General features: G+C 34.5%; 1 protein-coding gene across 2 annotated transcripts in view; it reads right to left on the bottom strand.

Moving 5' to 3' along the window:
- The window catches only part of LOC128638583 (myosin-10), a 516,403-nt gene that overhangs the window by 259,407 nt on the left and 236,030 nt on the right, over nt 1-20,966 (bottom strand). Inside the window, exon 1 of one of the 2 annotated variants that reach the window (XM_053690628.1) lies at nt 11,867-12,022. The exons of the other annotated variant lie outside the window; for it this stretch is intronic. The gene's annotated coding sequence lies outside the window, so the exon portion shown is untranslated. Of the gene's footprint in view, nt 1-11,866; nt 12,023-20,966 lie in introns of those variants that run through there. 2 annotated transcript variants of the gene reach the window in all.

Raw genomic sequence — 20,966 nt, 5'->3', positions numbered from 1 at the left:
ATTTCGCCTAAACAGGGAGAGCATACAAAATCTATATGTTCTAATACAGAATGATCTAGAGCCACAGACTAGAAGAACAAGGGCAATACCTGGAATGCTCAAGTTATTGGCAGTTTTGCATTTCCTAGCCACGGGCTCTTTTCAGGCTGTGTCCAGTGCAGTGGTTGGCATGAGTCAGCCTTCTTTTTGTAGACATTTGAGGACTGTGTTAAAAGCGATTTTGAAGCATCTAAATAAATTTATATATGTGCCAAGGAATGTACATGAATGGCACCAAGTAAAATCTGGTTTTTATCAAGTTGCCGGCATTCCAAATGTCCTAGGTGCAATTGATTGCACACATATTGCAATTAGACCACCAGCTTTAAGGGAGGAGCAATATCGAAATCGGAAACACTTCCACTCTCTCAATGTTCAAGCAGTATGTGACTCTAACCTTCGGTTTTGGGCAGTAAGATCAGGTTTTCCAGGGTCATGCCACGATTATCACATATTAAAGCAGTCTGCTTTATTTGCAGCATTTGAACGTGGAGAGATGCCACACGGTTGGCTATTAGGTGAATATTAAAATTTTTATATTTATTTATAAAATGTCATATTTTAACCTCATAAACCTGTTGTTACATGTCGCTAATTTGTAATTCTTATATTTTTGAAGGTGACAGCGGGTACCCCTGTAGGCCTTGGCTCTTGACACCTGTACCAATACCTCATACACGATCAGAAATCAAGTTCAACGAATCTCACAGGTCGACAAGGAGTGCTATTGAGCGTACATTCGGGGTACTGAAAATGAGATTTCGGGTGTTGGACCGTTCTGGTGGTGATCTACAATATTCCCCAGAGAAATGTAATGACATAATTCTGGTGTCATGCATAATGCACAATATTGCTATTTCCCAACTAAATATAGATGAGGTGTGTCTGGAGGATGTTCCAGAAGATGTTTATGTTCCTCATGAAATTGTCACAAGACATACCACAAGAGCTGGAGTGGAGAATCGTCTTGAAATTATTGAACGATTTTTTAGATGTAAGTCTACTTAATAAAATTGTATTAACATGTTAATATTGTTTGTTCTATATAATTAATTACATCTTTTTTCTTTTTTTCAGGAAATTTTATGATTGGATTCAAATACCTTGGTTTAATTTAATAATTAAAATTGATAGAATTGTGTATATATATATATATATATATATATATATATATATATATATATATATATATATATATATATATATATATATATATATATATACATACATATATATATATATATATATATAATTTTATTTTTATATAAGAGAAATTACATAGTTTGATACCAAAGTTGTGTTGTGTTATTTATATATCTATATCTCTCTCTCTCTCTCTCTCTCTCTCTCTCTCTCTCTCTCTCTCTCTATATATATATATATATATATATATATATATATATATATATATATATATATATATACATATATATATATATATATATAGAAATACATTTTTTTTTAATTAAAAATAGAATTTATATAGTTTATAACCAAAGTTGTGTTGTGTTATTTATACATATCTTTTTCTCTTTTTGAATAAAAAATGAATATTTTGAAACAAAAAAATGGTTCGTTATTTACTTTGAATAAATTTTTTTTATTTATTAATATTTATTAATATAAAAAACTTTATTAAACAACAAAAATTAACATCAAAACAGTGAACTCTAATAAACATTAACCAAGGCTATAAGTGCGTTAAATATTTTAGAACCCGTAACTTGAAGGTATATATGGAGAATAGAATTAGAAATCAGGATGTCGTCTATTCAAGAACTCTAACTTTTTCTGATAATACTCCTTTTGCACTGTTAATTGTTCTTGAAGTATATTATTTCTTTGTTTTTCCAATTCTATCATTTGTTTAAAAAATTCATTTTGTTCGTTTCTGAAAGACAATGCCATATCTGTTAATCTTTCAACCTCATTTGGTCTCTCCGGTTCATCTATCGGGCATTGTTCTGCATCCTCAATCTCTTCCTCACATTCTGATTCCTCTACATGTGGTGTTTCAACTTGTGTTGATGTTTGTCCCTCTATTTGTGTCTCATCATCATCATCCTCCTGACAAACTGTGTCAGTCACAAGTGGTTGTAATGTGATTTCTATTTCATCTATGAATGTAAAAAATAATTATTTTAAAAAATTAATAAAATTAATTAAAAAAAAAAAAAAAAGGTCAATAATTACCATCAAATAATGTAATTGACGAATCTTGCATAGTTTGTAGTAATCACATGACACCTGTAACAAAAATACATTGATATTCATATATATGTTTTTAAATTAAATATCTTTACATAAACAGAATTTTCATGGCGAAAAGTAAGAAACGTAGTAATACATATTCATTGTCCATTCTTTTCATTAATACAAATGATATTATCATTTTTGTAATATACTTGTACTTACTGGTAGTTTCTTCCCTGCATGGTATACCACATGAAGATGTTGTGGGTTGTTCACTAGTCAACTCAGACTCGGATGGTAGGTCCACCTGGGCATTTTCTAATTCATTTTCTAATGCCTGTTCATGTTCTTCTATAGTAGATATAAACAAATTAAAATTTAATTAAAATTAAATATTGAGAAAATGAATATACAAAATACATGTTAAAGAAATAGTGTAGTGTAAATTATTATTTCATTATTCTGATAGAGCATTGAATTTCAAAAAATGTTTATAATTCAATACTATTAAAATTTTTATATTTTCTTCTTTTTGGATTATCTCTCATTTCCCAAACAAAAAATCTAAGTTTAGAAGCGTGGCCATTTTTGGGTGTGACACCTGTTTAGCGCTTGCTGATTGGTTTCTTTTTAAATGTAGCCAGCCAATTAACAAGCGGTATCCAGGTCCTCATCCAAAAATGGTCCTGCTTCCAAGCTTACAAGCATACTTTGTTCAATACATATTAAAATAAAAAAAATAAAAAATATTCATATAAAAAAATTATTAACAGGGTATGCTCTGTCTGAATCTTGAAATATAAGTTAAGAATATATTATACTATTCGTTTAATAGCAATCAATTAGATATTTACCTCGAAAATCCATGGTATCTGATGGTACATCAAGTCCCACCACGACAGCATCCCCCATCCTGGCATACAGCATCTGTTCGTAGTCAAGCAGTTCAGCCCTATATGCGGGGCCTCCACCAGTTCCTTTTGATAACTGCTTTTCCTTGCATACTTTTCTTTTAATATTCTTACGAATATCATTCACCCGCTTCCGACAGGCCCTGACGTCTTTCGGAAAACTACCCTCTGCTGACACAGCACGACTAATTTGTTCCCAAATAGCCTTTTTTCTTTGAGGGTTGACAGATTTTGCTTGATATCCGATAATAATATCGTAATGTTCGATGACCACTTCAACTAGAATACAGTTCTGTCGATGACTAAACATCACACTTCGGCCACTTTTCGTTTTTCCAGCTAGTCCAGTAGCCATCGCAAATTTAGATCAAAAAATGGCGCTAATAAAAATAGTGTCTTCGTTAGAAGTCAGAATAAAGTAATGAACAATTATCACTAACAACTTTTGTTCCAGAACGTTACAGAAATGGGGCGTTATATGAATAGATTACTGAATAATTTAAATAAAATTAGTAACTGTAATTTGATTGCACAATTAGAATTTACTTTATTCCTATTGGTCAAATGTGTATTTTTTTCAAATTGATGTGTTTTTATTATTATATACATTCTTTTTTAAAATTCGAAACTATTTGTATGTATCAATTGGGGTAACAACGAACATAGCCCTAAAAATAAATTTAAACTAGGAAAACAAATGTATCGACTGTAGAAATATCGTCACAGTTATTGCGCATTGTAACAATTGCCAGTTATCTTCTATCGACTGTAGAAATATAGTGCACGTTATTGCGCACTTGTAACAACTTACATGTAATCTATATTGATACAAAAAGATGTAACTTGTTTAATATTTTTTCTTTAATATTGATAAATAATGAAGTTTCGACTCGATTACTTATTTCTTTTAAAAAATAAATCATTTTTAAAATGGGTATATTTTAATGCGCACTAACAATAACAATTAGTTCCGTTATTGGGTGGAGTTTTATGGTTAGAGAGATACATACATACATTTGAAGATGAATCGTTCCAAGAAGTTTTCCATTGGTGAATTACTGATTATCACCTATACAATGGAAAAGTATTTTCCGAAAAAAAAGAAGGGGATATTCACATTGGAACAGGATAGAAGAAATCCAATTTTATCAGAGATGGTGCGACGGGTCAGACGTCTGTCTGGCCATAATAGGACTAGAAAACAGTGCCTGAAGCGTTATAATGATCTAATCCGGAGACAATCTAAATTAAGGACCCTAATAATAAGCTATGTTATGAAATGTAAGTATTTATGTAATAGTTGTGTATCATTTTTTTAACTCTATTGTAATCTGTCATTAGTTGTTACTTTGTTTATCTTGAACTTTGTGCAGAAATATAATTGCAAATTTTGTATCCATTTTAGATTTATTGCGGTTTGTGAAACAGTATTAACAATGTAATTGTTTCAGTCTGATGTTGTACTGTACAATCGATTAACAATATAAATACAATTGTATTTCAATTTTTAACAGTCAAAAATAGAAAAAGGCCCCGTTATCTGCGCCCAATAAAATGGAATCCATCCAGTCCAGAAGCTGATTGTGATCCACTACCGACTGTTTTTCTGGAGTCTGAGGCTATAATGACAACAGGTATGAATATAGTTACTAAAATGTTTAATATTAAGATAACTCATCATTGATATTAACATTTATATGTTCAAAATTTTTACAAAAAGGGAAAAAGAAAAAAAGGCGACAACGTCGCAGAAGGCCAATGCCCATCATTGATGATGAATCTGACAATGAAGGTAGATTTCCTTAACATATATCTTACAAATAAATAAAATTATTCTATTTAATGACTATAATCATATTAATTATAGACATGATTGAAGAAGATACAGACCAAAATGCCATTGAAGATATAATTGTTGAAGAGGAAAATAATAATATGAATCAAGATTCACCAAATAGCGAGCAACAACAAGACACTAATATATGTAGGTTCATATGTCTATTCAGTCACTCCTTATATGTCATTATTTGTACTAAAATAGAACTTTTGTTTTAGTGAATAATTATTGAAAAGAGATATGGATTTCAATCAGCATTGTTCTATTACATAAGTATTCCTGTTATAATTATGTATGTCTTTCAGCTATTCAAGATGAAGGACAGAACCTTGAACATGAAGAAGAAATGCAATCTAATTCATCCAATGTAACGGAATTTTATGATTGGAGTGAGTTCTTTTGTATCATAACAATCTTTAGCTTTCACTATTGTGTGGAACAAAAGATGCATGTGCGTGTACACAGTATTATCAAGATGACATGCTTTTAAATAACAACAGAGGTGTAGATAAAACCTTCTAACAAGAGATTAGTCTTTTGTCTGTGTTTCTTGTTAGCATTAGTTAAAACACTATTGATCTTGTAATACTTTACTGAAATGTATTCAAGTCATGACATAACTATTTTTCTATTTCTCATTGGTATAGTGCCTGAAGATCAAGAAATAACTATAAACAAAAAAGAAATTTTGGATACCCTGCTGGAAGTTGAAAATAATTTGATGAGGACATACATAAAAGTGCAAAACTTAAGAGAAAAATATCAATCCTTTTAATTAGGAACAATAAAGAAAAAAATTATTTCTTTTCAGTTTTAAATAAAAAAAAATAGTATGATATGAAAATAACTTTTATTTTGGTTTACAATAAATACATATATTTTTCAATTTAAAGGTGTGTGTGTGTTTATTTAATCTAAAAAAACCTATATTAATGCTGAGGGGGGAGGTGGATATAAATATAAGAGTTGGGTTAGATCAAAGGGTTGGGTTATATCTTTGAAATACATAAACTCATGTTTAGATAAGTAGTTCAAAAGTTAATACAAAGATATAATTTGTAATACAATTTTGAATGAGATCTTGATGTGCTTTCTTAAATAATATAAACATTGATACAACAAATAATAAAGTAGATATAAAAAAATTGTGTTATTTCAACATTAAATTTTAATCTTACCATTTAACTTAAGATTTATATGTGAGAGAATGTGATAATATGATCACAATTATTATATTCAAATTTTTAAAACATTGTTAGCGATTATCGTAAATATAAATAAATTTTGTGTTTATTGAAAAGCACACATCGAATTTGTAACATTGATAACTGAACAATACAAATTAAAAAGTAATCAATGAGAATTCACATTTATTTCTCATATGCGCTTTAATTTAAGACATTTTTAATAATAAATATGGCGCAAATATATGAATAACGGCGAGATTTATCAATATCACGCCACATCTCGCCTTTGGAAAGTAACGTAGAAATACGACCCCTTTTATGATAAATAATGGCGCACATGTGCGCCTATCGGATGGCGATATGCAGAGTACTTGACGGAGAACGGAACGGCGATCTTGAACAAAGTTTGATAAATCGAGCCCAAAATGTGCACGACTTCAGTGTCTAGCTACACCAGACATCCTCAAACGTGGCCCTCCAGAGGTTTTGGAACTACATTTCCAATGATGCTCAGCCAGCATATCAGCTGGCTGAGCATCATGGGAAATATAGTTCCACCTCTGGAGGGCCACGTTTGAGGATGTCTGAGCTACACACATAGAAGGGAGAGCATACTTTCTTACTACCTGTTCCAGGGGAGTACAACACACACACATGCATACTTTGTAACCCTTAAGAAATCTTCAAATATGCTACATTATTTGATAAAAGTTCAGGAAGGAAATAGTTTCTGTTAAAAGATGCTCAATAAAACAAAGGGGCCATTAAACTTAAAGGGACACTGAACCCAATTTTTTTCTTTTGAGATTCAGATAGAGCATGCAATTTTAAGCAACTTTCTAATTTACTCCTATTAACAAATTTTCTTTGTTCTCTTGCTATCTTTATTTGAAAAAGAAGGCATCTATGCTTTTTTTTTTTTGGTTCAGGGCTCTGGACAGCACTTTTATTGGTGGATGAATTTATCCACCAATCAGCAAAGACAGCCCAGGTTGTTCACCAAAAATGGGCCAGCATCTTAACTTACATTCTTGCATTTCAAATAAAGATACCAAGAGAATGAAGACAATTTGATAATAGGAGTAAATTACAAAGTTGCTTAAAAATTCATGCTCTATCTGAATCACGAAAGAAAATTTTTTGGTTCAGTGTCCATTTAACAGGTAATTGCTCATAAAAACAGCAATATTGCAATTGTGGATTTTTTAAATTTTAAATTAAATTAAATTGACCCCGCAACCTGCTATAGTATACAGTGACTGCTGAGACCAAAGCAGAAGCTTATTTGCAGCTGTCCTTAGATATCATAACATTAGCAACGGAGACCAGGAACATACATCCCATCAGGATTTTCAAGAGGTATCTATCTCCAAGAACTGCGATTTATTTGCAAAACCTTGTAAACTGCACTAAGAAAATGACATTGCCAAATGAGTCTAAAAGGTTTCATTTGCATATATACATTTTGCAGTGCAGTTCTTCATAGCTGATATATGGAATACCTTTATAGCCATTTCAATTAAAGCAGATACATTGGAAAATGTTTGTACCTAACGGTAAGGGCAGATCCAGTGGGGAATTTTAAGAACTCTCGGGATACACATAAGGATAAAAAAAAAAAAAAAAAAAGGAAAACTAGTTTGACCAATTAGACAAATTTGTTTCTTAAAAAATGTTCCCCTTCTTTCAAAGGAAAGCCTGAATATGATATAATTTTTGCTCATCATTTTCAATATTTAATTAACTTGATAATGTTGCTATAAACAGAAAGAATAAAGTATGAAGCAAGGTTAGCACTTCCCTTCCGGTGCTCGCTGCCAGTCCCAGTTCTCCCAAACCGCGTATAGAAGCAGATGCTTCTATAAACAGAAAGAGCCTGCAGCAAAAGCGGCAAGTATGAACTATCTAGACCTACGTATCTGTAAAGCATTGTAGACTTTGCCAAATAAAAATAATTTTAAAAAAAGCAAATGGAAAATGATCCTAAAGACATCATAGCTTTCTACACATGTATATGTGCAGGTGACAATACGTCAAACTGAGATCCCAGGTTACCTAATGTCTGGCAGGGATTTTTCAGGGCGGTTACAAATCTAAGAAAAAGAAAATCACTAATTACGAACCAAGAAATCGGGATGTAATTAAGAGTAAAATGATTATTGCAAGACAGCAAAAGTATTTTAATTTGGATTGGTGAAAATACAAATACTAAGAAACGTTTACAGACAAAAAAAAAGTTGCTGCAAAATCTGGATCAGATACAATAATACTCTCTTACATTAATAAAATACACAGTGATACGTTTGTCACATAAATATAAATAGTCAAAGGACAGAATTGTTTAACTGGCATTTAAAACTATCATGCACAGTGAATAAAGTTGGGCCTGAACCCCCATTGATCTTAATTAAATGCTTCGAGAACAACCAGTAAAAGACATGTGAAGAACACAAAATGCAAGGAGCAAGGACAAATGAATGAAGAACAGTCAAACGTATCACAAAGACAGTGGTAATTTGGTGTAAATCAAACTCTCAAAGCATCCGCAGAATTGCTGTCCATTCATTCACAAAAAGTTCACGCCAAGTTCACTGTCTGCAAACTATGCAGAATCCCCCCTTCCCATGTAAGCAGGTAATCCTGCCCCACTTTAGCTTATTGATTGCTGCACTAAATCAAAACTAGGTTTCTCTCCTCTACTTATTCACGCCTTAAAATGTCTAATTTTAATAAAGTTGGGACTATCTTCAAGTCCTTGTCTATTGATTATCTCTGAAATCTACAGCAGTAAACTGCCTAGAATACAACTATCTTGTTAATATACCCATCACCTTCTGTGCTGTCTTTCCTGCACGCACACTTCATCTAGCCTCTGATGATGTGCTAATAGGGCATGAAACGTGTTAGGCTGATTGAGTTTTCCTGAAAGCTACAGTTCATAACCTCCCTAAGGGTTACATTTATCATTAGCCAAACTTTGAGCCTGCAACTGAAATGAGTAGGCTGATGAAAATCACCCTGGATTCATTTGAGGTGACAGACAAGCCTCACTCTCTTCCAATTGATTGCATGAGGGTAGGAGACACTGCACAAGGTAAATATAGGGAACAAATTCACCCCCACAATTTGTGATTAAATGGCTGCAGATTCACAACCTGTCCGTTCGCAAATTGATAAACCTAGCCCAGAAGGTTACTATCTTGTTAATACTGTTATCCCCCTCAATGTGGTACTTCATGTACTTTATACATTAATCATTAGCACCTGTAAAAGGTTAAACTGCATGAAATGCGTTAGCCTGATATGGGCCACTATCTACAAGGAACTTCAGTATGTAAATGCAGATGCAGTACAAAACAAGATTGTGCTTACATTGCATAAAAGCTAAAGAGTCTAGATAAAGAGCATTGAAGTGGGAAGTATATTCAAATGTTAAAATTTTCTGTAATAAAAACATTTTAAATCATGAATTGGGGACTCTTGCTCAGCATTTCTTATTACTTGATTAAATCATTATGGGTATCCATGCCCTTTATACCTTTTGTTTGTAAACACATTTCAGGGTGCCCCTGCTTGAGCACAGATCAGTCAATTACATTAATTATAGTAGAATTGCTTAATCAACTGATGCATAATAAAAAGACAATTAAATAGAACTGGGAGGTAGATTTATTGATGATCCAACAGACAGGGTTCACATGTTGTAAACCTGTCCACACTTGATCACAAATTGTAGGGCACATTTGGTCCCCATGAGTGGACACTTGTGCAATGTCACCTCACCGCTGCTCTGGGCTTGTGAATCACCTGGTTGTATGACTCCGGGTTGATTTTCATTCGCCTTGTGATAAATCCCGGAATCTAAATTTCAAATTTAATTATTTCCTTCATTTGCCTGCCCCTGTATCATGTGACTGACATGAGCAAATCACAGACTCATACATGTATACACTGCAAACTCTTGCACAGTCTCAGTAAGAACATGTGCCTCAGAAAGTGTGCATATAAAAAAAAGCTGTGCTTAATTTTATAAAGGAAGTAAATTGAGAAGTTGTTTTAAACGGCATGCTCTGTCTGATTCATGAAATATAATTTTAACTTTAGTGTCCCGTTAATCACTGATTAAACCCAAACTGGCACATTCTAGAACTGACAAGGCTTCTTGAGAATCAGATTTGGGGAAAACTGCATTAGAAAATAATATTTTGTAGATCTCAGTTACTCTAAGGTCTCTTCACAAATTTAGTGGCCTGTCTGAATCTGTACAGCTCACACCTGATCTCACAGAACTGTCCGTCTATGTATTTCCCTCTTCTTCACACAATCCCCGGCATATCAGAACCTGCATCATTACGCAGGTGCCTCCCTTTGTAAGCAGTGTGTGTGTTTGTGGACTGTAATGCATTAGACAGACCGTGACATGTTTAGGTTTTATCACCTTCTTGTTATCTTGATATTTATTTATTGAGATGATCACAGGAACAAGTGCTGTGCACATGAAGACAGAATTCATTTACAACTCATTCAAAAATTCTGTAGTAACCCAAATATTTGTCCCTATCAGATTTTCTGCTCCATTAACCAACACATCCATGTCATGCTGAATTTCACCTTAAAGGGACACTGTACCCAAAAATTTTCTTTCGTAATTCAGATTGAGCATGAAATTTTAAGCAACTTTCTAATTTACTCCTATTATCAAATTTTCTTCATTCTCTTGGTATCTTTATTTGAAATGCAAGAATGTAAGTTTAGATGCCGGCCCATTTTTGGTGAACAACCTGGGTTGTCCTTGCTGATTGGTGGATAAATTCATCCACCAATAAAAAAAGTGCTGTCCAGAGTACTGAAACCAAAAAAAAGCTTAGATGTCTTCTTTTTCAAATAAAGATAGCAAGAGAACGAAGAAAAATTGATAATAGGAGTAAAATAGAAAGTTGCTTAAAATGGCATGCTCTTTCTGAATTACAAAAGAAAAAATTTGGGTTCAGTGTCCCTTTAACCATAATTATTTTTTTTCCAGATCACCCAAATCAGTTACTGGAGTTTATAGCAGGAAACAACTTGAATATTCTCTAGTTTGCATTGTTTTAACTTGCCATAAGAGCACTATACAATTACGCTTTAGTCTAGTAGCACCTTGAGAAACTGGCTTACAAAATCACTATAACCTGACTTCGCGTTTTCACATCCTATAATTAAGTCTGAATATATATTTCAGGATAATTTAGTTATTTCAAACTGATACACAAAACAATGTGCTTAAAACTTTATTCACTTAAACAACATAATTAAAATAAGAACTGAGATAAAAAAAAAAATCAAGACTCCAATTTAATATACTAATAATTACAGACAAAAAATATAATCTAAAATGTACACTTAATTATTAAATATACGTGTTCTAAACCATTCTCCTAAAATCTAAATCCAGTGAAAACAAGACAAAGAAAAAAAATGTACCACTTAGCTGTTCTCTTTGTAAGAGGTATTTTTTTTACATCTGACAACCTTTTGGTCATACAAAGATAACATTTTATCACATTCAATATTTAGAAAGAAAAGCAGTCAGCACTAGCAGAGGATAGAGACTTAATCCAATGAATTGTAAGCCCTGGTATCACACGAGTTAACAGGCTCACCTGCATAACCAGAAATCAGACACATGTATACAAATATTCAGTATTGCCTGTGTATACCTGCTCCCAGAGTTGATAAATATAACCACGGTTCTCTTTTTAATGCGAAACAGGTAGATAAATCCAAGGTAGCTAGTTCCCTCTCGTGCAGCCTGCTGTGCCTTCAGATACTCATCTGTCAGTGCATGTTGGGCAAGGGAAAGGAGTGGGAGGGGGTACAAAGGTCCCTGATGTCACCAAGGCAAGGAGGGGCCAGGAATTCACAGCACACTCACATGCTAAAGTGCTGAGGACTCGGCAGCAAACAGAGAAACTAAGACACAGGGTAGGGCCAGACCCTTTACATTCTCTCTTTCTTTCTTGCAATGTTTGTAGCAGACAAGTATAACAAGTTTCCCTGTTTTTTAAGATGTTTCTAGGTCATTTAATGCTTATACTCTGATACAAACAAGGCAGTTATCATATTTAAAGGGACAATAAATGTATTGTAAAATACCCCCATTCAATACATTTACCATAGATTGGGTTGCCATATTGCTGCTTTAAGGGAGGACACATGAAAAATACATATATCAGGGGTTGTTTAAAGAAATGTTTGAATAATGTTCCATTCTTAGAACCCTGAAATATGTATTTTTCATATGTCCCTCCCACTTAAATCGGCAATATGGCACCCCTAACCATAGATATGCTATTTTATGGATACCCCATAATCATCTGTTTAAAATGTTAAAAACTGCAGAAAATCCTTAAAGGGACATGCAACCCAAACATTTACTTTCATGATTCAGAAAACGAATACAATTTTAAACAACTTTCCAATTCACTACATAATTGCTTCATTCTCTTGGTATCCTTTGTTGAAGAAGCAGCAATGCACTACTAGGAGCTATCTGAAAACATTGGTCAGCCAATTACAAGAGGCATATATGGGGAGCAACCAATCAGCAGCTCCTGAGTCTACCTAGGTATCCCTTTCAACAATGAATATCAAGAGAACAAAACAAATTAGATGATAGAAGTGGATTGGAAAGTTTTTTTAAATCACTTGATCTATCTGAATCATGAAAAAAATAGGTTTCATCTTCCTTTAAGAGAAAATATTGGGTAAGTGTATTGAATGGGAGTGTTTTTTACAATACGTATACTGTCCCTTTAATTAAAAAATCTATTGCTTCATCAAATATTAACCAATCGTAAAAAAAAAACAGCTTAGCAAATAAAAAATGGCTGCATATACATAACAATGATTTGATGTTCCCAGTGAGAGTCGCATTTCAATTTTCCTCTATAACTCTTGATCAAAGCTGTATAGAGAAGAGAAAAATACTGTCCTTTGTAGAAAGTCACAGTCGTTTGTTTTAATGCTTGGTGAGTTTGAATAACATCCGCACCCAAACATTTCACAGAAATCAAATAATGATCCGTAAAGATAAATATAACATTATTATGGCTTTAAAGGGACATAACGCAGAGTGTTTCATTGTTACGGTTTTAACACCTTTTACCATTACGCTATTGTTTGCTGGGAACTATCATTATCACTGTTTGTTTGTAAAGTGCAGCCAAAATGCAATGCTCATATGCATTAAATAATGTTATTATTGCTCTTGTCTTTTATTTACCTATTTAATATTTAATATTTTAGGATTTACAAAGTTGCTAAGCCTTTTTTTCTGATTTTGTAATGTCAATATTACATATTATTTAAAGGGACAGGAAACCCAATTTTTTGTTTGTTTGTTTGTTAAAAAGCAGGGTGTTAAAGGGACAGTAAGCACCATAAAAATTAGAAGACATTTCTGTTCTGTTGCTAGAGAATGAAATATCAGCCAAATCTTAACATTTTTAAAACAAATTAACATTCTTTTTACAGCAATTATTTTTCAATAGACAAACTCCACCCATTTGCCAATCTGGGCTTTAGTCCACAGGCAACAAGGCAAGCCCCTGTCATAAAGTTAGCATACCTCCAAACATTTGTGGCTGGGTATCAGGGACTCAAGAGGTTGATGGGGGCCCGTCACCATTTTGTGGCTAGTGCATGTTAGGAGGGGTGGGGGCATGGGCGGTTAATGGGTGTGTCTGGGTGGTCAGTGGGTGTGTCTGGGTGGTCAGTGGGTGTGTCTGGTTAGTTTGTGGGTGTGTCTGGGTGATCCATGGGTGCGGCTAAGGGAAATTCTGCAAATAGGGACATATGGCTGTCTTAGAAGGACAGAGCTCAGAAACGGGGACTGTCCCTCTCAAATAGGGACAGTAAAAGAAAATCATTTTGCAGTTATTAGCTAAAACTACTTAGGGAAAGAACAGAATTAGCCTTGGGAAGTCGGCACAATGCATTTCAAATTCTGAGAATTAGAAATTGCTTAATTTTCAGAGCTAAATTGAATGAAAATATGGCAATATAAATAATAAAAATATATTACAAAGTTGTTTCATTATGCATAATTAAACATAACTTTAACACTGGTTCCTACCATGTCTGTAAACAAAATCGGTGTGCAATAAAAATACAAATAATATATTAAAAGCCTGTTAAAGAGACATAACCATCAACTAAATATTAAGTCTACAAAAATACTGTATTGTGTCATTAAGTAACGTATTTAATAATAATGAATTTGTTAGCCATAGCTGCTGTTTCTATAGTTCTGTTTCCATGTGTGATATTCCTATTCCACTATCTCTAATAACAGACGCTTCCCTTTAGTTAGAGGAATTCTTGGGCTTGTATTTTATCACAGCAGTCTGCCAGGAAAGTCTTTCATAGTTAAAAGGCGATGGCGAACCATCACAAAACACTAGAGAGGAAGCTAGAAGCTTCAGAAAACAGCAGAACAGGGTGTTATATATCCTGGAAGCCACAGAGCCACGGCTTATAAAGTTCTAGTTCTGATTTCTACAAAAATACCTATGTAAAGCCATTTCCCTGGCTACTAAACTTGTGCAGCTGGTTAATCAGTATGGTATTTAAAGGGACAGTAATATCAACATTAAACTTTCAAGATCATGCCATTTTAAATAACTTTCCAATTTGCTTTGTTCTTTTGGTATCCTTTGTCAAAGAGTAGATCTAGGTAGGCTGATAGAAGCCTAGGAGTGTACACAGGTCTTTAGCAGTCTCTGACAGCAGTATTTGCAACAATGTATAACAATGCTATAAACATTGTTGCAAACACTGCTGCCAGATGGATAAACACACATGCATTACTACTAGGATAACTCTTTAACAAAGGATATCAAGAGAACCATGCAAAATTGGTAACAGAATTAAAATGAAAAGTTCTTTAACATTTCATGCCAAATCCAGTCCATTTAAAGGGACAGTCAATTTTAATTTTTTTTATTGTTTAAAAAAATAGATAACGCCTTTACTACCCATTCCCAAGCTTTGCACAACCAAATTTGTTATATTAATATACAGGTAGCCCTCAGTTTACGCCGGGGTTAGGTTCCAGAAGGAATGGTTGTAAATCGAAACCGTTGTAAACTGAAACCCAGTTTATAATGTAAGTCAGTGGGAAGTGAGGGAGATAGGTTCCAGGCCCCTATTAAAATTGTCATAAGTAGCACAAAATACATTATTTTTAAAGCTTTGAAATGAAGACTTTAAATGCTAAACAGCATTATAAACCTAATACAATAATCACACAACACAGAATATATAATTAAGCTAAGTTAAATTAACAAAACCATTTGCTAAACAGCATTATAAACCTAATAAAATAATCACACAACACAGACTTCACTTGCATTTTTCTGCAAACAGTTCTTTCTATGCATTCCAATCTGGACTGATTTATAGACAGGAAGATCTTGTTCCTTTGAAATCTACTCGATAGCTCAGGTCTGGTAAAAACTGATTAATTTCAGCTTGCTTGGCTTTGCTGCAACACAAGCGGACAGCTCCACCTACTGGCTATTTTAATAAATGCACTGCTTCTCAATGCTTTTCAATAGCAGTCACATGACTGGAAAAAAAGGTTGTTATTCTGAAACGGTGTAAATTGAACCGTTGTAAAAAGAAGGGCCACCTGTACTTTATAACGTCTAAAACTATAAATCTCTGCCTGTTTCTAAGCCCTTGCAGACCACCTTTAATATCAGGGCATTTTATTAGCTTTTCACTGAAAGACACTGTTAGTTCATGTGTGCCATAAAGATAACACTGATCACTCCTGTGGAGTTACACGAGTCATCACTTATTGGCTAAAATGCAAGTTTGTAGATAAAACTGAGATAAGAGGGCAGTCTGCAGAGACTTAGATACACAACAATCAAAGAAGTAAAAAGTATTTATACTATAACCGCGTATGTAACACGTCCGTCGGTGTTGCCAGTTGTGCACGCATCCTCAAAGGAATGTTGGCTGCACGCGCAGCCAAAAGGATAAACCTGGATGAAGCATAGGCAAACCCGAAGCCTTAAAAAAAAAAAAAAATGCAACCGCACGAAAAAAAAACACCTAACTGTCTAACATTACAGAAAAAAATAAACAAAATTATAAAAAAAATAAAAATAAACCTAATCCCTATGAAAATAAAAAACAAAACAAACTAAAAAACATAATTTATGTAAGAACTTACCTGATAAATTCATTTCTTTCATATTAGCAAGAGTCCATGAGCTAGTGACGTATGGGATTTACATTCCTACCAGGAGGGGCAAAGTTTCCCAAACCTCAAAATGCCTATAAATACACCCCTCACCACACCCACAAATCGGTTTAACGAATAGCCAAGAAGTGGGGTGATAACAAAAAAGTGTGAAAGCATAAAAAATAAGGAATTGGAATAATTGTGCTTTATACAAAAAAATCATAACCACCCCAAAAAGGGCGGGCCTCATGGACTCTTGCTAATATGAAAAATGAATTTATCAGGTAAGTTCTTACATAAATTATGTTTTCTTTCATGTAATTAGCAAGAGTCCATGAGCTAGTGACGTATGGGATAATGACTACCCAAGATGTGGATCTTTCCACGCAAGAGTCACTAGAGAGGGAGGGATAAAATAAAGACAGCCAATTCCGCTGAAAAATAATCCACACCCAAAATAAAGTTTAAATTGATAATGAAAAAAAATGAAATTATAAGCAGAAGATTCAAACTGAAACAGCTGCCTGAAGTACTTTTCTACCAAAAACAGCTTCAGAAGAAGAAAACACATCAAAATGGTAGAATTTAGTAAAAGTATGCAAAGAAGACCAAGTTGCTGCTTTGCAAATCTGATCAACCGAAGCTTCATTCCTAAACGCCCAGGAAGTAGAAACTGACCTAGTAGAATGAGCTGTAATCCTTTGAGGCTGAGTTTTACCCGACTCAACATAAGCATGATGAATTAAAGATTTCAACCAAGATGCCAAAGAAATGGCAGAGGCCTTCTGACCTTTCCTAGAACCAGAAAAGATAACAAATAGACTAGAAGTCTTTCAGAAATTTTTAGTAGCTTCAACATAATATTTCAAAGCTCTAACTACATCCAAAGAATGCAATGATTTCTCCTTAGAATTCTTAGGATTAGGACATAATCAAGGAACCACAATTTCTCTACTAATGTTGTTAGAATTCACAACCTTAGGTAAAAATTTAAAAGAAGTTCGCAACACCGCCTTATCCTGATGAAAAATCAGAAAAGGAGACTCACAAGAAAGAGCAGATAATTCAGAAACTCTTCTGGCAGAAGAGATGGCCAAAAGGAACAAAACTTTCCAAGAAAGTAATTTGATGTCCAATGAATGCATAGGTTCAAACGGAGGAGCTTGAAGAGCCCCCAGAACCAAATTCAAACTCCAAGGAGGAGAAATTGACTTAATGACAGGTTTTATACGAACCAAAGCTTGTACAAAACAATGAATATCAGGAAGATTAGCAATCTTCCTGTGAAAAAGAACAGAAAGAGTAGAGATTTGTCCTTTCAAGGAACTTGCAGACAAACCTTTATCCAAACCATCCTGAAGAAACTGTAAAATTCTCGGAATTCTAAAAGAATGCCAGGAAAAATGATGAGAAAGACACCAAGAAATATAAGTCTTCCAGACTCTATAATATATCTCCCTAGATACAGATTTACGAGCCTGTAACATAGTATTAGTCAGAGAAACTAAGAATCAAGCATTCAATCTCCATACCTTTAAATTTAAGGATTTGAGATCCTGATGGAAAAAAGGACCTTGCGACAAAAGGTCTGGTCTTAACGGAAGAGTCCACGGTTGGCAAGAGGCCATCCGGACAAGATCCGCATACCAAAACCTGTTAGGCCATGCTGGAGCTACCAGCAGAACAAACGAGCATTCCTTCAGAATCTTGGAGATTACTCTTGGAAGAAGAACTAGAGGCGGAAAGATATAGGCAGGATGATACTTCCAAGGAAGTGACAATGCAACTACTGCTTCCGCTTGAGGATCCCTGGATCTGGACAGATACCTGGGAAGTTTCTTGTTTAGATGAGAGGCCATCAGATCTATTTCTGGAAGTCCCCACATTTGAACAATCTGAAGAAATACCTCTGGGTGAAGAGACCATTCGCCCGGATGTAACGTTTGGCGACTGAGATAATCCGCTTCCCAATTGTCTATACCTGGGATATGAACCGCAGAAACTAGACAGGAGCTGGATTCCGCCCATACCAGAATTCGAGATTCTTTCATAGCCAGAGGACTATGAGTCCCTCCTTGATGATTGATGTATGCCACAGTTGTGACATTGTCTGTCTGAAAACAAATGAACGATTCTCTCTTTAGAAGAGGCCATGACTGAAGAGCTCTGAAAATTGCACGGAGTTCCAAAATATTGATCGTAATCTCACCTCCTGAGATTCCCAAACCCCTTGTGCTGTCAGAGACCCCCAAACAGCTCCCCAACCTGTCAGACTTGCATCTGTTGAAATTACAGTCCAGGTCGGAAGAACAAAAGAAGCCCCCTGAACTAAACAATGGTGATCTGTCCACCACGTCAGAGAGTGTCGTACAATCGGTTTTAAAGATATTAATTGAGATATCTTTGTGTAATCCCTGCACCACTGGTTCAGCATACAAAGCTGAAGAGGTCGCATGTGAAAACGAGCAAATGGGGATCGCGTCCGATGCAGCAGTCATAAGACCTAGAATTTCCATGCATAAAGCTACCGAAGGGAATGATTGTGACTGAAGATTTCGACAAGCTGATATCAATTTTAGACGTCTCTTGTCTGTCAAAGACAGAGTCATGGACACTGAATCTATCTGGAAACCTAAAAAGGTTACCCTTGTCTGAGGAATCAATGAACTTTTTGGTAAATTGATCCTCCAACCATGATCTTGAAGAAACAACACAAGTCGATTTGTATGAGATTCTGCTAAATGTGAAGACTGAGCAAGTACCAAGATATCGTCCAAATAAGGAAATACCACAATACCCTGTTCTCTGATTACAGACAGAAGGGCACCGAGAACCTTTGTAAAAATTCTTGGAGCTGTTGCTAGGCCAAACGGTAGAGCCACAAACTGGTAATGCTTGTCTAGGAATGAGAATCTCAGAAACTGATAGTGATCTGGATGAATCGGAATATGCAGATATGCATCCTGTAAATCTATTGTAGACATATAATGCCCTTGCTGAACAAAAGGCAGGATAGTCCTTACAGTTACCATTTTGAATGTTGGTATCCTTACATAACGATTCAATATTTTTAGATCCAGAACTGGTCTGAAGGAATTCTCCTTCTTTGGTACAATGAAGAGATTTGAATAAAACCCCAGCCCCTGTTCCAGAACTGGAACTGGCATAATTACTCCAGCCAACTCTAGATCTGAAACACATTTCAGAAATGCTTCAGCCTTCGCTGGGTTTACTGGGACACGGGAAAGAAAAAATCTCTTTGCAGGAGGCCTTATCTTGAAGCCAATTCTGTACCCTTCTGAAACAATGTTCTGAATCCAAAGATTGTGAACGGAATTGATCCAAATTTCTTTGAAAAAACGTAATCTGCCCCCTACCAGCTGAGCTGGAATGAGGGCCGCACCTTCATGTGGACTTAGGAGCTGGCTTTGATTTTCTAAAAGGCTTGGATTTATTCCAGACTGGAGATGGTTTCCAAACTGATACCGCTCCTGAGGATGAAGGATCAGGCTTTTGTTCCTTGTTGTGACGAAAGGAACGAAAATGATTATTAGACCTAAATTTACCTTTAGATTTTTTATCCTGTGGTAAAAAAAGTTCCTTTCCCTCCAGTAACAGTTGAGATAATAGAATCCAACTGAGAACCAAATAATTTATTACCCTGGAAAAAAGGGAAAGCAGAGTAGACTTAGAAGACATATCAGCATTCCAAGTTTTAAGCCATAAAGCTCTTCTAGCTAAAATAGCTAGAGACATATACCTGACATCAACTCTAATGATATCAAAGATGGCATCACAAATAAAATTATTAGCATGTTGTAGAAGAATAATAATGCTATGAGAATTATGATCTGTTACTTGTTGAAGCTGCAGCAACATCCGCTAAAGATATAGCAGGTCTAAGAAGATTACCTAAACACAAGTAAGCTTTTCTTAGAAAGGATTCAATTTTCCTATCTAAAGGATCCTTAAAGGAAGTACCATCTGCCGTAGGAATAGTAGTACGCTTAGCAAGAGTAGAGACAGCCCCATCAACCTTAGGGATTTTGTCCCAAAATTCTAATCTGTCAGATGGCACAGGATATAATTGCTTAAAACGTTTAGAAGGAGTAAATGAATTACCCAAATTATTCCATTCCCTGGAAATTACTTCAGAAATAGCACCAGGGACAGGAAACACTTCTGGAATAACTACAGGAGATTTAAAAACCTTATCTAAATGTTTAGATTTAGTATCAAGAGGACTAGAAACCTCAGTTTCTAATGCAATTAGGACTTCTTTAAGCAAAGAACGAATAAATTCCATTTTAAATAAATATGAAGATTTATCAGCATCAACCTCTGAGACAGAATCCTCTGAACCAGAAGAACCATTATCAGAATCAGAATGATGATGTTCATTTAAAAATTCATCTGAAAAATGATAAGTTTTAAAAGACTTTTTACGTTTACTAGAAGGAGGAATAACAGACATAGCCTTCTTAATGGATTTAGAAACAAAATCTCTTATGTTATCAGGAACACTCTGAGTATTAGATGTTGACGGAACAGCAACAGGTAAT

This window comes from Bombina bombina, chromosome 8, assembly GCF_027579735.1.
Source record: "Bombina bombina isolate aBomBom1 chromosome 8, aBomBom1.pri, whole genome shotgun sequence".
NCBI lineage: Eukaryota > Metazoa > Chordata > Amphibia > Anura > Bombinatoridae > Bombina > Bombina bombina.
This window is presented reverse-complemented; position numbering and strand designations above follow the sequence as displayed.